At 42.5% G+C, this 9031-nt stretch overlaps 1 protein-coding gene across 1 annotated transcript in view; it reads left to right on the top strand.

The window, feature by feature from the left end:
* Nucleotides 1-1562: 1562 nt before the first annotated feature.
* The window catches only part of Gpr19 (G protein-coupled receptor 19), a 52467-nt gene continuing 44998 nt past the window's right edge, over nucleotides 1563-9031 (top strand). Inside the window, exons 1-2 of the mRNA XM_004626075.2 lie at nucleotides 1563-1617; nucleotides 1966-2020. The gene's annotated coding sequence lies outside the window, so the exon portion shown is untranslated. The remainder of the gene's footprint in view (nucleotides 1618-1965; nucleotides 2021-9031) is intronic.

Here is a 9031-nt window from a genome sequence, read left to right as displayed (position 1 = left end):
ATCAGCTTGTCTTCCTCTTTTTGTTTTCAAGTGGATCTAGTCATATCTGAAACACCACTTTCATAAGAACTCATAAACACCGTCTTCTAAGCATCTGAAACTGACTTTGACGGGAACTTCAAGCCATTTAAAACACTGCCTTGATGGTTGGTGCCTTTTCTGGCTTGTGCTTCTAGAGTTATCTCTTTTTAGTTTCAAAATTTGCATGGCTGCCTTTTTGATTTCGCCTCAACAGTCCGTCTTAATCATGCAGGAGTTGTTTGAGGTTTGCTTGAACAAGTCGGCCTAAGATTTTTTAACCTTATTTGCATTTTCACCCCGGCAGAGGCCACAGTTTTAAAGCAGGACCTCGATGCTGCCTACACGTTTGGTCTGCCGCAGCCGCCGCCTCCTTCTTGGTAATAGCTGCGCGGCTCGACCATCTTTGTTCGCTCGTTATTAACATCCTCCGCGGCAGCCGATGTCTGAGCGTGGCCTTCTGCCACCGCTCCTCCTCGCCCGTCGCCCGTCCGCGCCGCGTCGGTCCCGTCGGAGGCCCGAGGTCTGGTCCCCGGACGCAAAGGCGACCTTCTGCAGGCGTCTCCGCGCGGGCCGCACGGCGGGTACTGCGGGCTTGTCTGGGCGCAGGGCGCAGGCGCAGAGGCCGCGGAGGCCGCGCGGTCGGCAGCCCGCCGGGCTCTTCCTAGCGCAAAGACTAAACAGTAGAACGTGCCCTACAGTGAGGAACCGATTCGACTTTTTGTATTTTCTTGTTTTTTTGTGTCCGAAGAACTAGCTTTCCGGTCTCTGGGGCCTCCCACGGGAAGTTCTTCACAGAATTCCTCAGCCTCAAAGAACTGACGCTAGCCTCCCGGCTAGTTACAGCAACTTAATTTGTAACCTAATTCCTGCTGAGGAATCCTGGCTTTTTCTTCTGAAGGTTGCACTCATGCAGCGGAGGAGGGGGGGGTGTGTGGTGCAAAAAATGGGGGAACAGGGCGGGGCGGGCAGTGTAGCGCCACAAAAAAAAAATCTCGCGCTGGCCTCCCCCAGACATCGCGAGATCTGCCTTCGGGGACGCAGGACTCCGCCCCTGGCGTGTGCGCATGCGTGGGGCTTTTAGCGCGCAAACTTTTCAAAGCTTTCTGCCTGGCGGTAATAGGCAAGCACGTTTAGCGTCGGGATAAGTCTGTCACGTTGGAACCCCGGAGTCAAGTACGCAACATCACCTACTTGGAGATTTTCAGTTAGAACTCCACTTGTTTGGATACCGGCTTCTCTTTGAGAAGTTTCGGCGAATTAAGTGGCAAAAGAACAGAAGTTGGGAGAGACTGTTTTAAAAATAAGAGCCAGCCAGGCGCGTTGGCACGGGCCTGTAACCCTAACTCTCCTGAGGCTGAGGCAGGAAGATTGCTGTGAGTTCGAAGCCAGCCCGGGCTACAAAGTGAGTTCACGGCCAACCTGAAGCACATAGCGAAACCCTGTCTGAAAAAGACCAAGGGGGGGGGGAGTTTTAAAAATTTAAAAAGCGAGTTTTATTGGAAAAGGTAACTCTGGACAGCATAAAGGGATAAACCTAAAGGGTGACAAGATTTTTTTTTCCTTCCCGAAGACGTTCAGAGGATGTGATGAACTAAGGTAATATGCACAATAAGAAGGTGGGAAAATTCACTGACAGGAAAATGAAGACAGCTATATTTTATACTTGAGAGGTGAAGCTAGAAAGAACTCTTGGTAGTACAGGAAGTTTTTCTTAAAATATATGTCTGTTTATAAACAGGAAGGCGGAAATGTCACACATTTAGCCCATGATGTATGAAGTGGAAGTTGGAATGTCCCTAAGTGACTGAAAACAAGATTTTGAAAAGCCACAAGGTGTGAGCAAGGGCTGAGGTTGGGAGGGGTAGGACAGTTGAAGTGACAGACAGCAGTCAGGAATTTCGGAATTTTGAGGACTCTGACTAATCTGGCCTCTTTTTCTCTCAGGATACAAGGAACAGCTGCACAAACACTGGATTTTTTGCTCTGTGACATCTTAAAGGTACTACCCAAATCCTCAAGTGTCTTCTCTTTGCTGGAAATGTTCCCCTAGAGTCCCCTGACCCCTGCCTCTTCTCACCGACCCATCATTCAACCAGAATGCAATGCTGATTTAGTACAATGAATACTGACATTTGCTACTAAGTTACTCACAGGATTGTCACTGGCCCATACTTGTAGCCTCCCAGTTCTGTAGGTGTCAGAGTCCCCTGTGATATTGGGAACAGACCTCTACAGCCTAGCCAGTTCACAGTCACACCTCAGTATCCCAAGGAATTATTTCTGGAACCATTCAGGAATATGAAATCCATGATGCTTGTCACTTGTATAGCATGGAATAATATTTTCATTTAACCAATGTTCATCTTCCTATAAACTTTATTTTATTTTATTTTTTAAATTTTATTTGTGTGTGTGTGTGTGTGTGTGTGTGGCCAGCTCAGCCCACTAGGGGGCGGGGTTGGCAGCATGTGGTGCTGGGGGATTGAACCATTGTCTCTGTGCTTTGCTTAGCTTGTTCTAGGTAGGTGCTTTAGACCACTGAGCCATCTCACCAGCCCTTTATTTTATTTTATTATTATTTTTTTGGGGGAGGGGAGGAACTAGGGATTGAACTCAGGCCCTTGCACTTGCCAGGCAAGTGCTTATTCTACTGAGCTATCTCTCCGGCCCCTATAAACTTTAACTCATCCCTAGGTTACTTATAATAAATAAATGTAAATGCTATGTAAAAAGTTTCTGCAGTATATTGCTGAGGGAATAATAACAAAAGGTATAGATGGTCAATACAGATACAATATTTAAAATATTTTCAGTCTACTGTTGGTTGTATCTGAGGGTGTAAAATCCATGGAAATGGAGAGTTGACTCTGTGTATGTATATTTTGAGATGGGTGTCATTATGTTGCCTTCGCTGGCCCCCAAACTCCTGAGGTCAAGCAATCCTGTTTGCCTCAGACTTTTGAGGACTTGGATCTACAGGCATGTGCCCCCACACCTGATTCTATCTATATTTTGATCCTTTTTGTGTTGCCTGCTGTATAAGGCAGAGAAATGCTGATGGACTATATAATTTTACTAGATAAAGGGCTGACAGGTAAGGAAGATGGCTTCATTTATAAGGACAACTAAGTATGGAGAGGCACAGGATTGAGGTTAGCAGTGACAGAGGATGATCTAGATACTACTATTTAGAATGGAGGTGCTTTAGTAGAAACCCAGACACAGGATCTGGGCCTGGTGGTGTGTGCTTATACTCCCAGCCCAGAAGATCACTTGAGCCCGGAAATGTGAAGCCAGCCTGAGCAGCATAGTGAAACCTCATCTTGGAGAAAAACGATATCTCAAAGAAAAACAAATAAACAAAACAAAGAAAAAAAGAAAAGAAAACCAGGCATGGTAGTCCCCTACCAAGTTTTCTTTAGAATGCTTCACTGTATTTTGACAACCTAAACTATACCCTGGCAGCTGGACTACATGTGTGGAATTCATAGGAAAATCCATGAAAATCCCCTGGATGCAATAGATAGGATTTCTACATGTCTTATTTTAGGGAGTGGTTCATCCAGCTCTAAGAGGCATGATACCTAAGTATGAGGTCATAGAAATATAGAATTGAGAGTCAGGCCTGGGGTTTGACTTTAATATATGCCAGTCACTCTGTATGACTTCTCAGAGACTCAGTTTCCCCTTGTAAAATATTATACATATTATTATGAAGACAGAAATGAAGTACTACAGGAAAGATGACTTGGGTATATAGAACCTAGACTGTAGTATATGATCAGTAAGTAGAGTTTCTTTCTTGAGCCTCCTGCTGTTTGTGCATGCCACCCACTGGATTGTAGCTTCTCTCTGGAGCGAGTGTCCATCTGGGTCTAGAGAACCTTGTCTGCACATTAGAATAACCTGGAGAGTATTTCTTTACATATATGCTTGTAGTAGATAATGATCTCATTCCTTGTAACACATTTTAATTTTTTTCAAATCTTTCTCTCATCTCTCTCCCTCAACCTGAGGAGCTTTAACAACTTTTAATGCCCAGACTTCACTCCAGTTGAATCAGATACTGGAAATGGAATCTAGACCTTTTTTTAAAAAAAATTTTTCCATTTTCCAACTAAGGTTGAAAATCACTGCTGTAAAGTTTCCCTGTAGAAGGAGAAAACAAACTAGACCTCCTGATCTGGATGGTTCTATATTTGAACATTTTCAGGGAGAATAAAGACTAGAGCTTGAGATGGAGAAATGTGTAGGCACATTGAATGATGTGCTAGGAGTCCACTGTGGTAAGAGGGGGAGAACGTGCCAGAAAAACAGAATTGGCTGTAGAGAAGACTTTGAGCCTGAAAAAGCCCATTCTTTGATCTGAACCAGGTGACACAGGTAATGTCTTTATTGCTTTAATAGTAGAGAGTCTTGGGTCGTGAGGTTCGGTGAATTTTTACAACCTGCTCTGCTCCCCTGGTGTGATTAAAGTGCATGCCTGTGAGTGTTGGCATGGGACCGGGTACAGATGGGAATGCTGGTGCCGCAGGCCACTGGTGATGAAGCTTCCTCCCCTAAATGGTCAGTTGAAGTGACTGCTTTCTGACCTCACAAGTGATTTGTTGGCACTGCCACATGAGAAAAGTTAGGCCCAAGCCTGTCTCTGTAGTCCTTTACTGAATAGAAAATCACTCGGAATAGGAAAGGTGGCATGTCTGGGAGACAGATGTCAGCCAGAGTTGAAATAATTCTGATTTCTAGGGGTAGATTATACGTTTATTCCTGGACATGAATTGTAAGTAATTCAGATGTTGAAATCACCATAGTACTTTAGTCATTGGATTCCAAGACCCAAATGTGGTGGTGATGGCCAAGAATATTCGTTATCACGTGGGGTAATTTGTCTTTTTAACTGGGTTCCTTTTCCTGACAAGCAAGCACACACAAGTGAGGCCGATTCCTTGAGGAATGGAAAGGCATGCAAGATGGTCCCTATTTCAGGTGGTTCTTCTGAGTTAGAATAAGGTAAAGACAGTGCTTCAGGTGCTTTGCTACTGGAGGGCACTAGAGCTTTTGCAAAGGAAGCAAAGCAAAAAAATTTTGTAGACTCAGCTGAAAAAAAATTGTAATTACAAGGCTAGAAGTATAGCTCTGTGATAGCACACAGGTTTAGCATGCACAGGATTCTGAGTTCGATCCCCAGCACCAACATAAGCCAGAAAACAAAAGCAAAAACAAAATTCTAAACTCTAGTTACATCTTTTCTAGTTTGTGAATGTCAAATGTATATTAGATTTTGTTCAAAAGTTTTATTTATTTAAACATTTTTTTTAGCTATCTTTTATTTATTGATTTATTTAGTACAGGATCTCGCTATGCAGTTTGAACTCATAGTGATCTTCCTGTTACAGCCTTCCCAGTGCTGGGATTACAGGCATGCACGACCACTCCTGGTTTCAGTGGCTGGCATGGCACAGACCAGCACGGCATACAGTACTGGGGATTGAACCCACATCCTTTTTTTTTTTTTTTGTGGTACTGGCGATTGAACTCAGGACCCTGTGCTTGCTAGGCAGGTGCTTATTCTACTGAGCTATCTCCCCAGCCCCAAACCCGTGTCCTTGAGCTTTCCAGGCAGGCACTTAGACTGCCAAGGTATCTCCCTGGCCCCTGATCACAAGTTTCATATTGTACTTCTATGGGTTTCTGGTCCTACATTTAAAGATATTTATCCATCTTTTTTTTTTCTGCGTCTTTTTGGGATCTAGAAATATAGTTCTATAAAACTTGTTGAGTGATGACGGTAGCTTCTTTAGACACAGTTCAAAGGTTTTTGTTTTGTTGTGCATAAAACCTAGCACCTCACACATGCTAGGCAAGCATTCTACCACTGAGATGCATTCCCAGCCCATCAAAAAAGTTTTTGAAGGTTTTGAAAGGCATTTTTGAAGAATTGTGACATCACAGGAAGGCTGAGGGAGAGAAGGGATCTTAGCTTTTCAGCAAAGACCAGGGAAAAGGGCCTTTCATGGTATCATTTAGAGGGTTTCCTGGAATTTAGAAGACTAGATGCATTGTTCTTTTGAAAATTCTTACAGGCCACAAGAGACATTGCTATTTTGTTGGGATGGGCTTATATTCTGAGTCTGTCAGGGCAAAAAGAAGTCATGCATGTTTCCTACAAACCAGATGTGTATCACTTAGAAAAAGAGTCAACAAGGGTCATCCCTGGAGCTGATCAAGATGATCAGCTAGCCAGGTGTGGTGACACATGCCTGTAATCCCAGCACTGGGGAGGCTGAGGCAGGAGGATTGCCATGAGTTTGAGGCCATCCTGAGCCACATAGTGAACTTAAGGCCAGCCTAAACCACACAGTTGAGATCCTGTCTCAAAAAAAAAAAAAAAAAAAAAAGTGACCACCTAAAGAGATGAGTAGACTTCAGCAGTAAAAAGCTAAAGATTGGGGCCAGGGAGATAGCTCAGTAGAATGAGTGCTTCCCTGGCAAGCGCAAGGGTCTGAGTTCAATCCCTGGTTCTGAAAAAAAAAAAAAAAAAAAAAAAAAAAAATTGCTAAAGATCTTCTTGGAGTTAGTGGAAATAGCCAGCTGGACAAAAGGATTCTGGTTGAGACATTCTCAGAAATAGAGGTTTGTCCTCAAAACTGCCTACCACAGAAGGTATTCTTTTTTTTTTTTTTTTTGGCGGAACCAGGGATTGAACTCAGGCCCTTGTGTTTGCCAGGGAAGTGCTTATTCCACTGAGCCATCTCCCTGGCCCCAACGTATTCATTTTTAATGTCTGTCAGGTGTAGAGTAAGTAAGATAGTAGTAGTTCATGATAGTACCAACAAAGTAAGATGTTGCTCATCCTATTCTAACCCCAAAGAGGTCATAGACTGGGATGGGCAAGTTCTGAAGGTCAAATACCTGAGAGTTAAGGAAAGAGAGGTGGGCCCAAACTTTTTCCTTAAATTTATGTTTTCCTATCTATAGCAGGTACAAACATGGAAGAAGAAAAACCTAACATTTAAGTCTGATGACAAACTCAGGACTTTGTGATTGCCAGGCGGGCACTTTAGCCACTGAACTATCTCCCCACTGTCCTGGTGTCAAGTTTTGACTATTCTACAGAACTGGATATATATATATATATAATTTTAGGATATCTTGATTATTTTCATGTTCTGCGTATTTAATTAAATAACGCATTTTATTTTTATTATTTTTGTATTTTAGGGAAGGGTCTACAGGGTGGGTGTTCAGGGTCTCACTAGTGGATCTGACTTGTAGTGATCTGCCTGTTTACAGCCTCCCAAGAGCTGGGATTACAGGCGTGCACCACCATACCCAGTCGCAATTGTCATCTCAGCATGCCCCTGGGGTGGGGCCAGCATGGCAGGCTCCGGGATTGAACCCCTGGCCCCTGTGCCTGCTGCAGGCACTTTATTCCGCTGAGCTATTTGGCCCGCCCAACAATGCATTTTAAAAGACAATAAAAAGTATTTTTTAAAAAAAGAACATTAGAAACAAAACAATTTCACTAAACAAAATAATAAGAATTCAACAATGGTTGTCATGTTGTATAATGTTGTCTTCAGATTAGTTGTTCAGATTACCAGAATGCAAAATCGATTTTAAAAAAGTTGTAAGAAATTAAAAAACAGAAGAAAAAAAATTTATTCATTAACTGCTCCTTTCAGTAGAAATCAGCAATACAATTATCCAAGCTATCTCATTCATATATATCTTTCTCCATTCTTTCTTTTGTCCTTTTCTTCACCCAGTTGTTCCCATCTTTTTTTTTTTTAATTTTTTATTTATTTGTGTGTGTGTGTGTGTGTGTGTGTGTGTGTGTGTGTGGCCAGCTCAGCCCACCAGGGGGCGGCGCTGGCTGGCATGTGGTGCTGGGGGATTGAACCGCGGTCCCTGTGCTTTGCTAAGCTTGTTCTAAGCAGGTGCTTTAGACCACTGAGCCATCTCACCAGCCCCAGTTGTTCCCATCTTTTGAAGAGATTCTTTCCCTTCTACAGTACATGTTGTGCCTTTCAGCTTTCCTTTAGTCGTTCAGATTCATACATTAGTAAGCAATAAAATGTGTTTGCATATGCAGGTCTGATTTATTTTACTAATGAGTATGGTCTCGTTGCACCCATTTACCTGTAAAAGCATCAATTTTGTCTTTCTTTATAGCAGAGTAATACTCCATTGTATAAAAATACTGCGTCTTTTTTATTCACTTCTCATTTGATGGGCATTTGGGTTGTTTCTAAGTTTTAGCCATGACAAATTGAACTGCTATAAACAAGGGTGCCCATACATCACTATGCTTTGATGTTTTCAGTTCTGGAAAAATACCCATGCAGGAAATAACTGAGTTGAATGAGACCTCCAATCCCAGCCTTTTGAGGAATCTCCACACTGATTTCCATTGTGGCTGTACCAGTCTACACTCTTAACAACAGTGGAGAAGGGTTTCCTTTTTCCTTACAGCCCCTTCAGCATTTGTTATTGGTTGCCTTCTTGATGATAGCCATTCTTTCTGGAGTGAGATGGAATCTCAGTATTGTTTTAATTTGCATTTCTTGAATGACAAGTGATGTTGAACTTTTTTTCATATATTTATTAGCATTTGTATTTCTTCTTCTGAGAAGTGTATATTCATCTCAGATGCCCATTTTTGGATTCAATCTTTGAATTTTGGGTCCTGCTTTTTAAATATTCTTTGTATGTTCTAGGTAGAAGTCCTTTGTATGAGGGACATTCAACTATAATTTTTTTCTCAATTCATGAGTTTCTTTTTATTCTGTTGGTAATTATTATTATTTTTGTGTGTGTGTGTGTGTGGAACCGGGGATTGAACTCAGGCCCTTGTGTTTGCCAGGGAAGCGCATATTCCACTGAGCCATCTCCCTGGCCCTGGTAGTTTCTTTTGATTACAGAAACTTCAAAAAGATGAGATTCTAGTTGCTGATTCTTTGAAGTATTTCCTATACAGTTTGTTTATGAAGTCTCTACCTACCCCTGT

Source organism: Octodon degus, unplaced genomic scaffold (genome assembly GCF_000260255.1).
Source record: "Octodon degus isolate 3935 unplaced genomic scaffold, OctDeg1.0 scaffold00012, whole genome shotgun sequence".
NCBI classification, from domain to species: domain Eukaryota; kingdom Metazoa; phylum Chordata; class Mammalia; order Rodentia; family Octodontidae; genus Octodon; species Octodon degus.
The sequence above is the reverse complement of the archived record's forward strand: the minus strand, read 5'-3'. Positions and strand labels throughout refer to the sequence as shown.